This window comes from Equus asinus, chromosome 21, assembly GCF_041296235.1.
Source record: "Equus asinus isolate D_3611 breed Donkey chromosome 21, EquAss-T2T_v2, whole genome shotgun sequence".
NCBI classification, from domain to species: Eukaryota; Metazoa; Chordata; class Mammalia; order Perissodactyla; family Equidae; genus Equus; species Equus asinus.
In genome coordinates this window covers 18,960,431-18,977,137 of record NC_091810.1, presented here as the reverse complement: position 1 = coordinate 18,977,137, position 16,707 = coordinate 18,960,431, and the positions used below count along the sequence as shown (strand labels likewise).

Here is a 16,707-nt window from a genome sequence, read left to right as displayed (position 1 = left end):
TCCCTGATACACAAAGAGTGTAACTGCTCCTCACATGACAGCTCTGCATTTCTCTGGCGTTCGCACAAAGAAAGAATTCTCTCTCAGACAGGGTCTGGTTACCCTGCAATTTCCCATGTCCTTCTTTGCTCAAAGATACAAGTCTCTCTCTCTCTCCAGGTATCTGATCTGTGATAAAAGAGTGAGTGTATTTGGTTCACGTTCAGATGGAGTGAAAGTAGACTTCATCATGGGCAACTTTACGCTTTCAAACATTCCCTAGACTGGTAACGGACATAGTTTCTAGCATATAGAAGTGTATTTTGAAATCAGCAATTACTAAGTGTCTACCACCTGCCACACCTCATGCTGGGGATAGAGATCTACCTGAGGCTTAGGCTCCGCCGTCAAGGAGAAAGTTATAAAGAAAAGCAAATAACAATCAACTGTTTCATGGAAAACCTGGCAAACATCACCTGAGTATCACCAACTGGAAAGAAATGCTCAGGATACTGAGCTTCTGTTTCCTCATTTTTAAAATGGGTATGATGATATTAATAATAATACTTGTTTTGCAGGATTATTACTATAGGAGTCAAATGGGAATGTGACTGAATGTATCTTGCAACTGTGCAATTGAATCTCAATTCCTTTTGATCAGCGTTTATTCGCACCTACCCTGGGCCAGGTCCTGTGCTAGAGATTGGAGATAAAAAGGACATCTATAATCCCTGAAACAAAACCACCCAAGGACTGAGGGAGTAGAGAGACATGTAAGAAGATCTTATACGGTGTGATGGTATGCTATCATAGAGATACAGGAAACGTACCAGATCTCAGGTGAGGTGAAATTATCCAGCCAAGGGAATGGAAAGTAGGGGAAGAAGGAAAGGGATGCCATAGAGGCAGAGTAGATAATCCTAAGAGTAACTACCCTTCAGTAAGGCCCTTCTAAGTACTGGTCACTATATTAGGAACTTTATGACAATATTCTCAATAAATAAAGACTAGACAGAGGGTTCCCCTTCTTGGAAGCATCGTACCCTGTTAACTTACAGAGGTTGGCTTTGGTAGGAGCCAGGTCTATTGGCCTGGAGAGGCTAACGGTCGATTGCCCAGATGGAAGGGGAAAAAGCTCTGAGTAGAAGTGAACAGTGATGAGTTCTCATTCTGCTCTGTTACTGTGTGGCTCCAGGGATGTCCCTTAGCTTGCCAGTCCTCAGTTTCTTCCTCTGCAAGATGGAGATTTAATACCAGCAGACCTTGCAAGACTGTTGGGATAACGCATGTGTAAAAGGCTTTCAAGTCTATTCAGTGCTCTTCAGGGTAAAGCCCAGGTCAGGAACTCACTTGCCTACAGGGGCCAGGAAGGTAACACAACTGAGTGAAGCAAGCCTCTGCCAACTGTTGTATCAGTTAGCTATTGCTGCATAACAAATCACCCCACAACTTAGTATCTTAAACTAACAACTTCACTATTTTATGGGTTTGCTGGGTAGTTTTTCTGCTGGTATTGGCTGGGCTCATATGGCTACATTCATTTGGGAAGGTTGGCTGGGGGCTGGGCCCATTTGAGATAACAAGGCAGCCACTCTTTGTTGGTTAATGTTGCATGTTCCCATGTAGGAAATTGGGTTCCTTGCTGCCAACCTATCTTTCTTGAAACATTGAAAGATTAGTCTGTGTGTGTATGTGCAAACATGTGAGGGTGTAAATCCCTAATTTTTAAATATTAACTAATTTTTTTTAGAGAAAAACATTGTGTGACTCTACAAAACAGATCTACGGACAGGATTTGGGGCTTGGACCACCAATTGGTAACCTCCATGTAAAGTAATGTTTATGGCTGGACTTAACATCTGCGTCCATTCTGTTAGGTTTTCCTCAGTACCAAGGGGTCGTATCAGGCCCACCTGGGCTTTCTGCCTTAGTCCTGGACCTCTTGGTCAATTGTTCTCAAGGCGTGGTCCATGGATCAACAGTGTTAGCATCACCTGAGCATTTGTGAGAAATGCAGAATCTTGGGCCCCGCCCAGGCCTACTGATTCAGACACTCTGGGAGTGGGGCCCAGCAGTATGCACCTTAACAAGCCCTCCAGGTGAATCTGATGCACACTAGAGAATCCCTGCTCTCTGCACCTAGGAAGAGAAAAGTGAGGAGGGCTATAGAGACTGCCTCGCAGAACTACAGAGATTCTCTTCCTTGAGCGCCACTAGGCAAGCCACAGCTGCCACTTTTAATAAGATGAGATTGCAACAGGCCAGATTGTGTGATACAGACCAAAAGGGCCTTGGGACAACGTATGCCTTCTCATCAGGAAGACTTCACGCTAGTTCTCAATCCCTGCTGTGCACTGGAATCACACAGAGAACCTTACAAAATACTGATGCCAGGGTCCCACCCCAGAGATTCTGATTTAAATGGTCCGAGGTGCAGCCTGGCCTTCAGTATTTTTAAATGCTCTGCAAACAACTCTAATTTGCAACCATGGGACTTCACTTGGTCCTTGAAAGAGGGTGAAAGAAACTGCTAACTATAGATGTCTCTGGGGAGGAGTCTCACTTTTTTATCTACCACTTTACAATGGGAACTTCCTCCAGATCTTCCTTCCTTGAATTTCCAGCAGATTAGCATTCCAGTCACTTCCCACAGAACACAGTGCTCAGGAATGAATGCAATTCAATGCCTTTCAGGACTTGTCTCTAGAAAGTTTATTTTCTGGAAAAAAATAATATAGATATATTAGAAAGAAAGGAAGAGAGGGAGGAGAGAGAGAGAGAGATGGATAGAAGGTGAACACAGAGGGAAAGGGAGGGTCATATTCTAAGCACAAGAAACAGTTTGGACAAAAGTTGGAGGTGACTTTTGCAAGGGGTGTTTAGAAATAATAAGAAGACCAGCTTACCTGGGGCAGAAGTTATGGGCTGGGAAATGGAAGGAGATTAACTCAAACAGGTGGGAAAGGAGTCTAATCTTAAACAGTCTTGCAGAAGAAGATGGGAGCATTTTAGTCAGGATTCTCCAGAGAAAAAGAACCAATAGGATGGCTATATCCATATCCATCCACAATATTATATATTGTACCCATATATATATAAAGAGAGAGAGAGAGATCTTATAAAGAATTGGCTCACGCGATTGGAGGCAGAGTGGGAAAGCTGGAGACCCAGGAGAGCGGTAGCATAATTCTAGTCCAAAGGCCAGCAGGCTCAAGACCTAGGAAGAGCCTATGTTTCAGTTTGAGTCTGAAGACGGGAAAAGTTGATGTCACAGTTTGAGGCCATCAAGCAGGAGAAATTCTCTTACTCGCAGGCGGATGTGTCTTTTTGTTCTACTCAGGCCTTCAACTGATTGAATGAGGCCCACCCACATTAGGGAGAGCAATCTGCTTACTCAGTCTACCAATTTAAGTGTTAATCTCATCCAAAAACACTCTGACGGACACATCCAGAATAATGTTTGACCAAATATCTGGGCACCCCACGGCCCAGTCAAGTTGACACATAAAATAACCATCACAGAGAGCACGGACTTGAATCTGTGGACCAGTGTTTCCAAAATGTGGTTCATGAAGACCTAGACCAATGAAATACTCCACCGAAAAAGGTTCTGTGAAAATATCACTCTTAGAAAATGCTGCATACTAAGGCATATCTATCAAGCTTCGAATCCTCCCGCAGGAAAGAAATGGCTCATAACTTTGTCAACCTAGCATTTCCCTAGGGTTTGATCACAGAACCTGTTTTTTACTTGATGCCTATTAATTTCTCATGGAACTAACATACTAACATAACACCCTTTGGGAAAAGCTACTCTAAGCCATGGGAAGATAATATAGCTTTGGAACCTGGAAAAGAACATGAAAAGAGGATTAGTAAGACAAATTTGGCATAGTGCTCAGTGATATTAAAGGAAGGAGAGCCTGGAAGCAGAGACACCAGTGAGGAGGTGACTTCAGCAATCAAGGTCTGAGGTGATAGAGGCATGTACGCAGGTGGGAATGATGGAGGTGAGGAGGAGAAACAAAATAAGACATTTAATGGAAAAGTGCTTGCATATATGGATTATGAATAGAAAAGAGTTGTAGAAAACTCCAAAGTTTAGAGCTTGGTAAGTGAAAGTATAATTAGCCACTGATGAAAAAATTGTAAGGAAAGACTGGTTCAAGGGCAAAAACACAATACGTTCAGTTTTCAACATGTCGAGTTTGGAGTCTTGGTAGACAGAGGGCTGTAAGAAATATCTAGCAGTTTTGAGAATTATGAGACTTGTGTGAGAGTTATCAAAATCATAGATCAGTTTGGGAACCACCAGCATAGTTGGAAACTAAGCCACAAGGGTACCTTCTTACCCACATCTCCATTTCCCTCTGCCAGGCGAACCCCTTCTCTTTGAAAAGGGTTTCCTTTTTTTTTTTTTTAAGATTGGCCCTGAGCTAACATCTGTTGCCAATCTTTTTTTCTCCTTCTTCTCCCCAAAGCCTCCTAGTACATAGTTGTATATTCTAGTTGTGGGTCCTTCTAGTTCTGCTATGTGGGACACTGCCACAGCATGGCTTGATGAGCAGCGCTACGTCTACGCTCAGGACGTGACCCAGCAAAACCCTGGGCAGCCCAAGCGGAGCTCGCGAACTTAACCACTCGGCCACAGGGCCAGCCCCATGGGCTTCCTTTTGAGGGGCATGCTTCCTAAGCCAGCTTCAGGTCCTCCTAAGAAGCCTCACAAAGGAGCACTGAATTATATCCATGCCTGAGGATGGTTCCGGGCTCCAGGGTAGCAACCAGGCATCATCAGCAGTTAGTTTAAGGAAATAAGTCCTGGAGGAAACTGTTTAGACGTGCAAGGAGGATTCAGTTTGGAATTTCACCACATTTATAGAGCACAAGTCAACTGGTGATAGAAACATTATGCCCTCCTTGTCACTTGCCAAAGATACGCTCTACCTATAGAACCTCTCATTATTATGAAATCCCAAAGCCCAAGCCAGCCAGATACCAGGAGGCTTTAAACAAATTTCATAAGCTAAAAAACATGCTTACAATCTTCTGGCTGCCTGTACTTACGAAAATATGTTTGAGCATTGTCAACCAATTCAGTAAATACTTACAGAGTGCCTACTGTGCACTTGGCCCCAAAATGACCCATAGACTTTTTCCTTGTCATTCACACTAGACCTCTGAAGTCACACAGTCCCATATTTGAATCCCAGTTGTAACCTCTGCTGGCTGTATGATTCTGAGCAAGTTACTGATCTGCTCAGGGCCTTGTTTTTTTTATCTACAAAAATCGGATAAAGATACCTCATTCATTTATTTACACATTCATGTGTAGATTCATTCATTCAACAAATACTTTTGAGCTCCTACCATGTAGCTTTGCCTATACCAAGTGCAGAGTACTCCCACAAGTGGTAAAAGAAATAGGTGTAGGAGAGGAAAAGGTTTTTCTTCGATCCTCTTCGGGTGCCTGGCTGGGTCTGAAAACTGAACTGACAAAGGCAGATTAACAGGAGAAAAGCATACGAATTTATTTAACATAAGTTTCATGTGACCCAGGAACCTTCCTAAGGAAATGAAGACCCAAAGAAACAGTTAGCCCTGGGTATGTTTATGCCAGGCTTGATGGAGACTGGACAGCTGTGGAGGAATAGGATAGGGTAGGAGTATGAGGCCTTACTTAGCAAGGCCTGTTTGTTAGGATTCTTCTCAGCATCCTTTTGTCTCCAGATATAATGATGCTCCTTCCCTCCAGGCACAGGGAAGGTCTTACGACCTCTTCCATGAAGGCTTTATGACTTGTTTCAGGACAGATGGGCAGAGAGAAGGCCAGACTGACCTTCTTGCTTCTGCCATGTTCCCAAACTCCTTCAGCTTACAATACTTAATATGCCAAGTTGCCATATTTTGGGGTAATGTGTCCTGGACCTCCCCATCAGGGACCATCACAGGACAGTTCCTGTAGCTTTGGAGTTCAAATCTTACTGGGTTGTTAAGAAAATCAAATGAGACGATATGTGCAAATTGCAAGATAGAAGTCACTCTGTAAATGCTAGTTTCCTTCTGAAGCATACCAGGATGCGTCATCCAAAATATGTCTCTTTGGCATGTGAATTATTTTGAGCTAAAGGCAACTGAGAACCAGCAGAGGCAGAAAAAACTCTTTGCCTCCCCCAACTGCCTAAAAATGAATATAAATTTCCCTTTTTGTAAAGGAAATTTATACTTATAAAAGAAATTTCTGTTTGTAAAGGTGTCTCTGTACCAGGAAGAGACAAGTTTTTTTATCACCTGCGAGACTCTTACCTGAATAACAAGACAACCCACCTTTACCACGTATCTCCCCCCCTCGCCTTCCCAAAACTTGCCTCCCCCACGCAGAAGCCCAAAGCCCCTTTTCCTTTGTCTAGCCTAAGATAGTATACAAGCCTCAGCCATCTGGCCACCTGCTTGAGTCTCATTTCTTTGTGAAACTCCCACGTGTACCTATGTAATTAAAACTGTTTTTTTCTCTTGCTAATCTATTACCAGTTTGATTCATGGGTCCAGCCGGTGAACCCTGGAGAGTAGAGGAAAAAAGTTTTTCCTCCCCTACACATCTTTCCTATAGACCATGGGACACAAACTCAAGTGCCTATGGTGGCCAACAGAAATGCGTGCAGCAGCGGGGACTGTGGCAATGTGGAGAGCTCGTGCCCCAACTAAAGGGCAGTGACCCACTCAGCATCAGCCTGTCGTTTTCAGGAGGGAGGCAGGTCCAATGTTCCAGATCTTCCAGTTTTAAAAAGAAGCAGGAAACCTGGATGTGAAATATCCCTGTTGTTAAATGTTGGCAACTAATTCCAAATTCTAGGTAGACCAAATAAAATACATATAACCCAGGCACGGCCCGTTTGCAATTTCTGGTACAGACTAACCCCGAGCAGGCAGGGCACTCAGATAACTCCTGATTTTAAGTGTCCTCTGAGGCATTCTGCAGGAAGACTAAGGCACCCTCCAGTAAAATCCTTATTTCACTTCAGCTGAGTCTCAATCAATCAGCATAACTCTCTTCACGCTCCAACGAAACAGCAACCTGGTGTGACAGGATCATTATCATCAGAGGAAAGGACAGTCTCACCATGGGTCATCAGCTTGCATTATATAAATGAATCTAAGGGCTGGATAGAAGGAAACAATGAAAATGCACTCAACAGGGCAGTGAGGCACAAGCAGTCCAGGAACCGAATTGTGCTGATCGGACTTAAAGGGCCAATCACAAATACGCTAGGAACATTCAGTCAGCGCTTTCAGGTGATATTTTCCCAGTGTGATATTGATTTCATGCTTCCTTTGTCTCTGACTCATTCTTTCCAGTTCAATCTATCTTGTTTATAGAGTTAATATCTGGCACTATTCCTCTAAAGAGCTCGCAATTTCCCTCTGTCTTCTCTTCTCCCTCCTGCTTCAGAGCAGGGCAGATGGAAAACCAAATAATAAACAATGACACATGTAAAAAGATATGGATATTTATAATGCTTCAGTTTGGGGCCCCAAATGAAGCTGGTGTAACAGACACAAACTTGGAGCTGCCTCATCCCTTCTAGAAGAGTCTAAGCATTGCTGACTCTGACATACACCTTGCTTTATAAAACTCAGTAATTATAATTCTGTACTAGAGACTCATATTTCCCCCCTTAACGTGTTTCTTTTATTCTGCCACTTAAGGGTAACTGGGCATTCCCTGAGTCAGAGATGACCCTGATAGACCTGAGTCATCTAGAAGTCCACCATATGCTCTGGGAAGACCAACATCCAATAGTCTTACCTTTTGGGAAGGTTTGGGGACAATGAAACTGGTACCAAGCCACATTCCTTGATGTGCGTGGGACACAAGAGCCCCATGGAGGAGATGTTGAACACAGCCCACACTTGTGATATACTACAGTCCTGTATGATGGACAGGGAGTTCCTTAAAAAAGGTCAGAATGTTAGAGGAGACAATAGCGCCACTAAGAGAAAATCACCATGAATGAAGGAGTCTGGCAGGGTGGATGTCTTAGGCAGCGCAGGCTGCCATAACAAAATATCATAGCTAAAATAAATATTTTGATTAAGTTTTGTGAGAATGAAAATGACTTTCATGGGAACTTGAGTTTCGTGGTACCCTATGTGTTTGGTGGCAAATAGCCTCTAAATTGCCAAACGTAGTGGGAACTTTTCAGCACTTATATTACTTGACCTCTCTGGCATCTGATATTGTTGACAATTCCTCCCTTGAAATTCTCTCCTCCCTTAACTTGCTTTTCCCTCTGAACCCCTCTGGCCACTTTTGGTATGCCATGGCCGAGCCTAGTGCAGGTGCAGAGGCAGGAAGAAGAGAGAACACACGAGGATGTGCCTACGGCATGGCAAGCAATTGCCTTCAGAGGTAGCACCTAAACCCTTGAGGGCTGCCAGCCCTCTTCCCCAGTATGAAGAGCAGTGAGCGGCAGATCAGACTTGAGAGGGACTGTGCCAACCCTGAACTTAGGTCACAACTCCATGGGGAGCAGACGAAACTCCAGTCTACTCCTCACTTACATTCTCATTTCCTGTGTCTGTTGCAATGCTTGCTTGCAGATTTGGTAGTAAGCTTAGATGAAAGCAACCTTAAACTTGCCCAACTGGTCATTCTCGCCAGGCTTTGAACCTGGATTAGCCCATTATGGGCTGGCCCAGCTCACCACTCCTCAATATTCTCAGTGACCTACTTCCTCATCCTGTCTTGAATTACTGCTGTTCCTCAGGTTTTCTGCTCAGCCCTTTTCTCACTGTACACTCTCCAGGCAATACCCAGTTTTAACAATCACTCATATACTGATGATCTCTAATTCTGTCTCTACTGACCAGATCTGAGCTTCAGACTCATGTCCCACAACTTGGTACACCTCCCACAAACCCCTCAAACTCCACGTGTCCAAAATTGAACTGGTTCTCTCACTCCACAATCCGATCCTCCTCTTATATTCTCTTTCTTGGTCAGCTGGACCTCCATTAACTTAGCTAAACAAGCTAAAAAACCAAAGCCTTATCATCAGAGTTGGCTCTGAGTTTATTTAAATGCATTATTTGAAGGTACAATAAGGATATGGATGAATCATGCTGGCTCTTTTAAAAGATCAGTTTTATTATTGACTTGAATGTGTGGTGTGTGTTTATAATTCTCATAGAACTACTGAATATGTCTTCGATCAGCTTTTCCTTCTCTAGCCACACTGCCATATCCTTGGTTCTTTCTTGCGTTGTCTTTTCCCTAAACCATTGCAGTAACCTCCCATCCAATCTCCTTTATTCATATTCTTCTAACCACTGCTGCCAAAGTGATCTTTTTCGTTTCAAGTATATTTAAATCTCTTTTCTTATTATAGAAGTAATACATGTTTATTGTAGACATTTGAGAAAAGTCTGTAATAGTACAAAAAGATAATCACTATTAACATTGTATTATATGTACTTCCAGCCATTTTCTATGAATAGACATACATCTTTGGATGAAAATGATTATATTATACATACTTTATATGCCCTACATTTTAAAATTAGTGCTGTGAACAATTTCCTAATAGAAAAAGTATTTTAAAATATGCTATAATAAACATCTTTGTACATGCATCTTTGTTCATATTCACAATTATTTCTTTAGGAGTGGAATTGCCGGGTCACTAAGGATGCATATTTTTAAGACTTTGAACCTGTTAACCAAATACTCCCCAGAAAGGTTTTATTCATTTATTATACTTCCGCCAGTAGAGTGATCATTTTAATGTAGAAATCAGATTGTTACTCAAAGCCTTGGAAGAAAGTTACAAGGTTCAAGAACACAAGACCAGAGAAGGCTCAGAAGTCAGTCATTTAGGCCAGCACGTTTCCAAGTATAGCTGTGACCGCTAGCGTCTTCCTGTTGAACCACAAAGAGATCAAAATATGCAAGTTCTTTCTTCAACTCTTAGAGCAAATGCCATGCAAGGCCAGGGACTTTCATTTTTACATATGACAAGCTACTTCATAGCTTCCTTCGTTAATTATTAAGAGTGATTAAAATTTTATATTCACCAAAAAAAGTGCAGTACTGCCAATTACTGAAAATTTTGGCTGTCACTGAAGGCTTGATGCAAATTTTCTGCTGCACATGTGACAACGTAGACTGTTGGAATTTCTACAATTTTCAAGAAGAATGCTTGTTCGGGGGGAAGGTGGAAGGACTTCATAATGTCTTGAGTTTCAAATACAGTCCTTCTTGTATGTGTTATTTCACATGTCAAATATTGTTGTTTTTCTGTTTTGGATCATTTTGTTGATGCATAAACATTATGATGTTGCCGTTTTGAGTTCCTATTTTGTTCCTCTCTAATTCTTTGTTATCATCAAATTCTTTTCACACGAGAAATGGAACGGATGGGTTAGGTGTATTGTGGGGTCTTTTGTGCCAATAAATTAGCAGGTTTGAGAATCAATGGTCTGAATGCCTCAAAATCTCCCTACCCTGAGTCTAGGTTGGTTTATTAAGTTGGTTGACTAGTAAAGAAGGTTGGTAGATTATTGCCTATAAGATGATCATGAGTTTGAAAGAAGGAAAGAAAAACAGAGTGGCTGAAAGCAATTTTGAGGAAAGGTGACAGGAGGTTCACAGACTCGCCCTTTCTCCTCCCAACTCTCAGTTTTTAAAACACTGGTCTTATGTGACAGAAGAATATATGCAGGAATATATGTTCTAAGAATGTATAACAGGACTCTCTATTAAACATTAGCAGGGCTAAGAGGTCAGAGCTTCCTATTAGCTTAATCAAAACATAAACAAGGCTGTGCTGAGAACTGCATCAATACTGTTTTGTCCTTAGCCCAAGCAACCCTGCCACCGGCCTGCAGATTCATGAAACGCCTGATTTGAATCTGAAAGACTAGCAGGAAAGAGGAGAGAGATCTTCCCACATACGTGACCATTTGAGGAAATGAAGACATCTGTATAATTGGTTCTGTTGATAGGTCCAAAGCCTCTTATTTTCCCATCTAGCCCTGGGAAGTCGTGTTTTTAAAATGTAGGGGATTTACCTCGACAAACAGCTTATGAGAGGATATGGGAATCTGATTTCCACCAGTCCAGCTTGATTTCAAACGGGATTCTGTAATGTTATCAGCCTGAGAAAGAACTGGTCCAATGTGTGGTAGTACATTTCCATTCCCTTGTGGAGAGAAAGGGGAAGAGAAAATTGGTTAAATCAGTTCTACTTGATTCTGCTCACATTTCTTCTGCCAGAAGTAGCACGGTTTCTCACCAACAGGCACCAGAAACATCCCCACGCTCAGAGACAGTCACGGACAGGCATTTGTTAGGCTATAACTTAATGAGCTTGCTAGTTTTCACCATCTAGGCCTCTGGTTAAAATATTCAGCAGCACTAGAATTGGGCTTACCTCAATAGCAAAATTTTATGCACAGTTCTAGGTCAGCTATGAATCACAAATAGTTATATTTCAACCAAGACAAAGTTCCAAAACCTTTTTCCTGCACAACCTCCAAGGTAAGGTGAAATAACACCTATGAGGGTCCCTGGCAGGCCACAAATAAGGGTAAGAGAGAAGATGCAATGACAGAAAAAGAAAAAAATGAAGAAAGGGACAAAGCCTGTAAAAGAAAAGGGAGAAAGACTAAAAGTAATAGAACATTTTAAAAGATAAATGTGAGTGATCTCACTTATTACAGTACTGACTTGTCATGGGTTATATTGATTGAGCATCATCTACTCTAATGCCAGACACTGTTGTAAGTGCTTTCACATGCATTATTTAATTCACTCAACACACATCCACTGCACATCTTCTGTGTGCCAGGCACTGTTCTAAGCAAAGAATGTTCTGTAGAGAACAAAACAGATGAAACATCTCGTCCTTCTTGGAGCTTACATTTCAGCAGGGAACATCTTATTTAATCATATCAATAAGGAAAGAGGTAAGAAAAGCATGGTGAGAAGGGAAAGGATATGTATGGACAGAAGAAGAGAGAATTTAAGAAAGGAGACATAAAGGAGACAAAGGCTAGAGTAATGTGTCATTCTCGGGGCTCTGAGATGCTAGATTAAAAGGAGAAGTCTCTGTTCCTGCCTCAAATCCTGCAACATAAAGGCTTTGGGAGGTCCTATCACAACCAATTTAGTGAAAAGTCTGAATTGTTTTAAGAAATATGCCTTTATATTATTTCAAATGTATATGGCAATTTGAAATGCTAGCAAAGTTTTTCTGAGTACATACCCAGCAATATTCTGTTTCTATAAAAAGACAAGATATATTTGTAATAAGCAGTGCTCATCTGCACACATAACCCTCATTTCTCCCAGTCTTTCCCAGTGAAAGGGGAAAAACAATCAATGACCTAAGAAAAGATGAACTAGATATTTGGCTGAATTCCTTACCAGCACCAAGTATAATACAAGTAGATACCATTTATTAAGGACTTTCTATTTGCTGCATAACAAACCATCCCCAAACTTAGTAGTTTAACAATGATTTATTCTTTTTTATGACTCCCTGGGTTGGCAGGTCAGTTCTGGTCTTGTTAGGCTCGCTCATGTGGCTGCATTCAGATGGTGGGTTCAGCTGGGACACTGGCTCCTTGGTGCCTCTTTCTCCGGGTGGTCTCCTACCATATAAGAGTCTAGGCTGGGCTTCCTTACAGTGGCACAGTAGTCCAAGAAAAGAAAAATGGGAGCTGCCATGCCTCTTAAAACCTAGGCTTTGAACTGGCCAACGATGCATCTGCCAAATTACTGGATTGTCAAAGCAAATCATAAGCCCAGCCCAGATTCTAGGGGATGGGAAATGGATTCCACCTCTTGTTAGGAGGAGTAGTGGTACTTACAACAATGAGAAGAATTGTTGGCAACCATCTTTGTAAGTAATGTGCCTCATTTGCCACCTGCCAGAAACTGCACATTGTCTCAACGAATCTTCACAGCAACTTATGAAATAGTCACCCTTTTATGCCTGTTTTATAATTAAGGAAAAGTAGTTCCTGAAAGGTTAAATATCCTCCTATGAGTAGGTGGCAGACCTGGGCCCAGATCTTAACCATCTTAGAGTTCCAATTCACAACGGTCCTTCAATATGAGGGAAATAGAGTTAGAGCATTTGCATCCCATGGTTCCTCTCCCTGAGGGAAGCAGGAAAGCATAACAGTGAAGAGCTCGCACTCTGGGGTCAAACGCCTTGGTTCGAATCTTGGCTCTGACTTTCATTACTGTGTGACTTTGGGCTAGTTAGCTTCAAGTTCATCATCCATAGAACAGGGCTGATAACAGTATTCACCCACAGGACTATTATGAGGAAATGCATGTAAAGCACTGCCTGGATAGAGCATGCGCTCCACAAATGCCAATCACTTTTGTTGTGCCCTGAGTGTCTTGATTCAGTTTACCATGAATCAAGCAGTACTGCAGTCCATGGCCTTCAGGGCTGTTGCCAACCAACGATCCTGTGTCTACATGACTTGATCATCACTGTCCCTGCTAGCCTTGCTTCTGATTCTGCTTTGCCTCTGGACCCATGCTGCCGCTGCAGTGACCGCTCTTGATGGTCCTGCCCTGCTGTGGTCCCTCTCTGCTCATTTGCTGCACTTTCTGGTTCCTTCTGGGGTTGCCACTTCATGCTAGAGATGTGGCGGCTGTCCATGTTAACCTACAGTGTTCTCCCTTTGTTGGTGCTCTTTTAATTCTTCTCATCACGCAAAGGGAGAACAGCTCTCAGAGGCTAACCCTATTAATACCTTGTTTTGTCTTTGATTATATGCAAAAGGCTCACTAACATCCCTTTCTAACATTACAGGAGGAGGGAATGGAAATTTCACCAGTTCAGGATACTGGCTGGATATTTCCTGTACTAACTCAGCTCCTCTTCTGTTGTCTGCGCTTTGAAACAACTGCAGTGTTTCAGAATGAGTAACCACTAGGTGGCAGGGGTGTTTCGCTCCCCAGCTCATTATCTTCTTTCCCCTTGTAATCTCAATTACAGCCAAGACACAGTTCCTTTCAAAACGAATGAGTTGCTTTTAAGTCAACTTACTTATCCATTTGAAGTTGAAGGTGAACAACAAATTTCATGTACATTCTCTCGAAAATTCACTGTGATGTCACTAATTCCATCGGAAAGCTCTCACAGGAGTTAAATTACTAAAGCAGTTTTATAGCCTTTGGCCTGAAAGGGCATGAGAAAAGTAAATAAACCTCACCTTGTTTAGGGCATGGCCAAAGCTGATTGTTTTCCCTTCTAGTTGTTAACAGCCGACAGGCCAAAGGTCCACTGGGTTAAGAGTTCATGGGACTCCTAGGCTGTCATTTCATTAAATAGGATTGTAGATACATCTCGCATTTCCCAGTGAGATCCCGAAAGGTTTTCTTGGGGAGATAGAATTTCAGGAGCTTCTTGAGTGAGAAGCAGGTGCAGGGGCATCCTTCTTTCAATAACATCCCCACAGGAATCCAACTTGCCAAGTGGAACTCCCATTTAACAAAATAGTTTGGGAGGTACAAAGGGAGGAGAGGTAGAGGAAAGGCCAGGAGTGCTGATAAAACCCTCAAACTATATTTGAAACAAACTATATTGGATTGTAACTTTAATGAGAGGAGGAGAAGAAAGGGGGAAACAGAATGGTAGGGATGTTAGGTTAAATCTCAAGTACCACAACAGAGTCTGTAGATAATGCCTAAAACTGAAAAAGCAAGAAAAAGCACTATAAGCATGTTATTTAGAGGCAGGGAGGAAGTCACCATGTGAAGTAAAGGCAGAAGTGGTCACCAGTCCTCGCCCGCAGAGAAGAGCGAAGGAAGGGGTAGGGCTGGGGAGTGGCCGTACTGTTCCACTTTCTAACCACGACTTTGTTTCACCCTTAAGAATAGATAAAGACAGACAGCTCTTAGGGTAAAATAGATATCTGGGTTCATGGGAACAGTGACCACTGAATTCCTAACTGTGTCACCGTAGCTGATAGGAATTATCAAATTCAATCATTTGCTTATTTACTTAGGGGTCACTTTAGTTTACTATTTACTACTGCCAGTCAGAAAGAAATGAGAGGCTTCAATTTCCACACGTATGTGTTACTTATCCAAAAATGGCATTTTTGAGCAAGGATCCACTTTAATCAATATTTTCACAGCAGATCATCAGGGTTTTTCTAATATAACTAAAATACTATGACTCTTTGCAATAAACCAGAACTAGAACTCTAAAGAGCAAATGTGTCCATTTTTACTTCCTTTGTAGCACTTTAGCCCAAGTTCTTGAGCAGGCCTCCCGCAGCAGAATATGGGCACTCTAGATCAGCAAATCTGCCAGGTCTGGCCCTCAAACTTCCTGTCCTTCACCTTCTTTTCAAACCCATACCCAATCCATCCGCAACGATAGGTCACCCTTCAGAACACACCAGAATTTGACACTTCTCACCATACCAACTCCTAATATGCTAGTTTGAGCGAACATCATCTCTCACTTGGACCACTGAAATAGCCTGGTAGCTGCTGCCATCCCTGTCCCCTACCATTCTCCACACAGCAGCCACAGTGATCGTTTTCTTTAAAAGGAAGTCATGGTGATAATTTATAAAACATTGGCCTATATGATGTACCCACCCCATCTTATCTTCTCTCTCTTCCCCTCATTCACTCCTCCTCAGCCACACTGGCCTCCTGGCTCTTCCTAGACCCTGTCGAGCATGTTCCTGCCCTCTGCCTGGAATGCTCTTCTCCCAGATATCCAAATAGTTGGCTCTCTCATTTCCTTCAGACTGTGCTTTGTCACCTTATCAATGAGCCTTTCCTGACTATCTGATATAAAACAGGCATTCCTCTCCATCTCTCCAGCACTCTCCATCCCCCCACCTTGCTTAGTTTTTATCCATCATACTTATCATCACAGGAACGTTATGTATACATCTTCTGTATTTTCTGTCTTTCCCATTAGAATATAAGCTCTAGAATAGGAGGTCAGAGAATTAGGGACTTTTTTTTTTCACTGCTGTATCCTCAGTGCCTAAAAGACTGTCTGACATGTAATAGATGATCAATAAATTCTGTTAAATAACAGAACTTAATATGATACTACTAGCAGATAAGATGTCTTAGAATAATGTTCCCCAAGTGTGAGACTTATTTATAGAGATGATTTTAGATAGTATAAAGGTATGCATTAAATAATACACAGTCAGGTGGAGAAAATCTTTTCAATGTTTTAATCCCCCTCATTATGTCAAGAAGGTCCAGTGCTAGTTTGTCACTAATACTTGATAATTTATCCCTTTAAAGTATAGAGAATGGGCCTTACATTTAGAACCTACTAAGAGCCTTTTGTAGGGAACAGTATCTGGCCAGAATTTAATAATCTTGTTTGGTTTTCATTCTATTTATTTCTAAGGGAACCATCTATTTCAATTATGTGCCTGGCAACATGTTAATCTCATTTGAATCTTGCAACAACTCTTAAGAGAGAAGTATCATTTTGCATGTGAAGAAACTGCAGTAAGTTTCCCATGAGACCAAAGTTTCTTTTGAGATAAAAATTCATATAACATAAAATTCACCATTTTAAATATTTTAAAGTGTACAATTCAGTGTTTCCTAGTATATTCACAATGTTGTGGACCCATCACTACTAATTCCAGAACATTCTGATCACACCAAGAAGAAATCCCACACTCTGTAGCTATCACCCCCATCTCCTCATTCCT

At 41.9% G+C, this 16,707-nt stretch overlaps 1 long non-coding RNA gene across 1 annotated transcript in view; it reads right to left on the bottom strand.

The window, feature by feature from the left end:
• LOC106841758 (uncharacterized) overlaps positions 1 to 16,707 on the bottom strand; it is a 75,860-nt gene that overhangs the window by 24,847 nt on the left and 34,306 nt on the right. The window contains exon 2 of the long non-coding RNA XR_001400727.3: positions 11,047 to 11,177. This is a non-coding gene — a long non-coding RNA (uncharacterized lncRNA). The remainder of the gene's footprint in view (positions 1 to 11,046; positions 11,178 to 16,707) is intronic.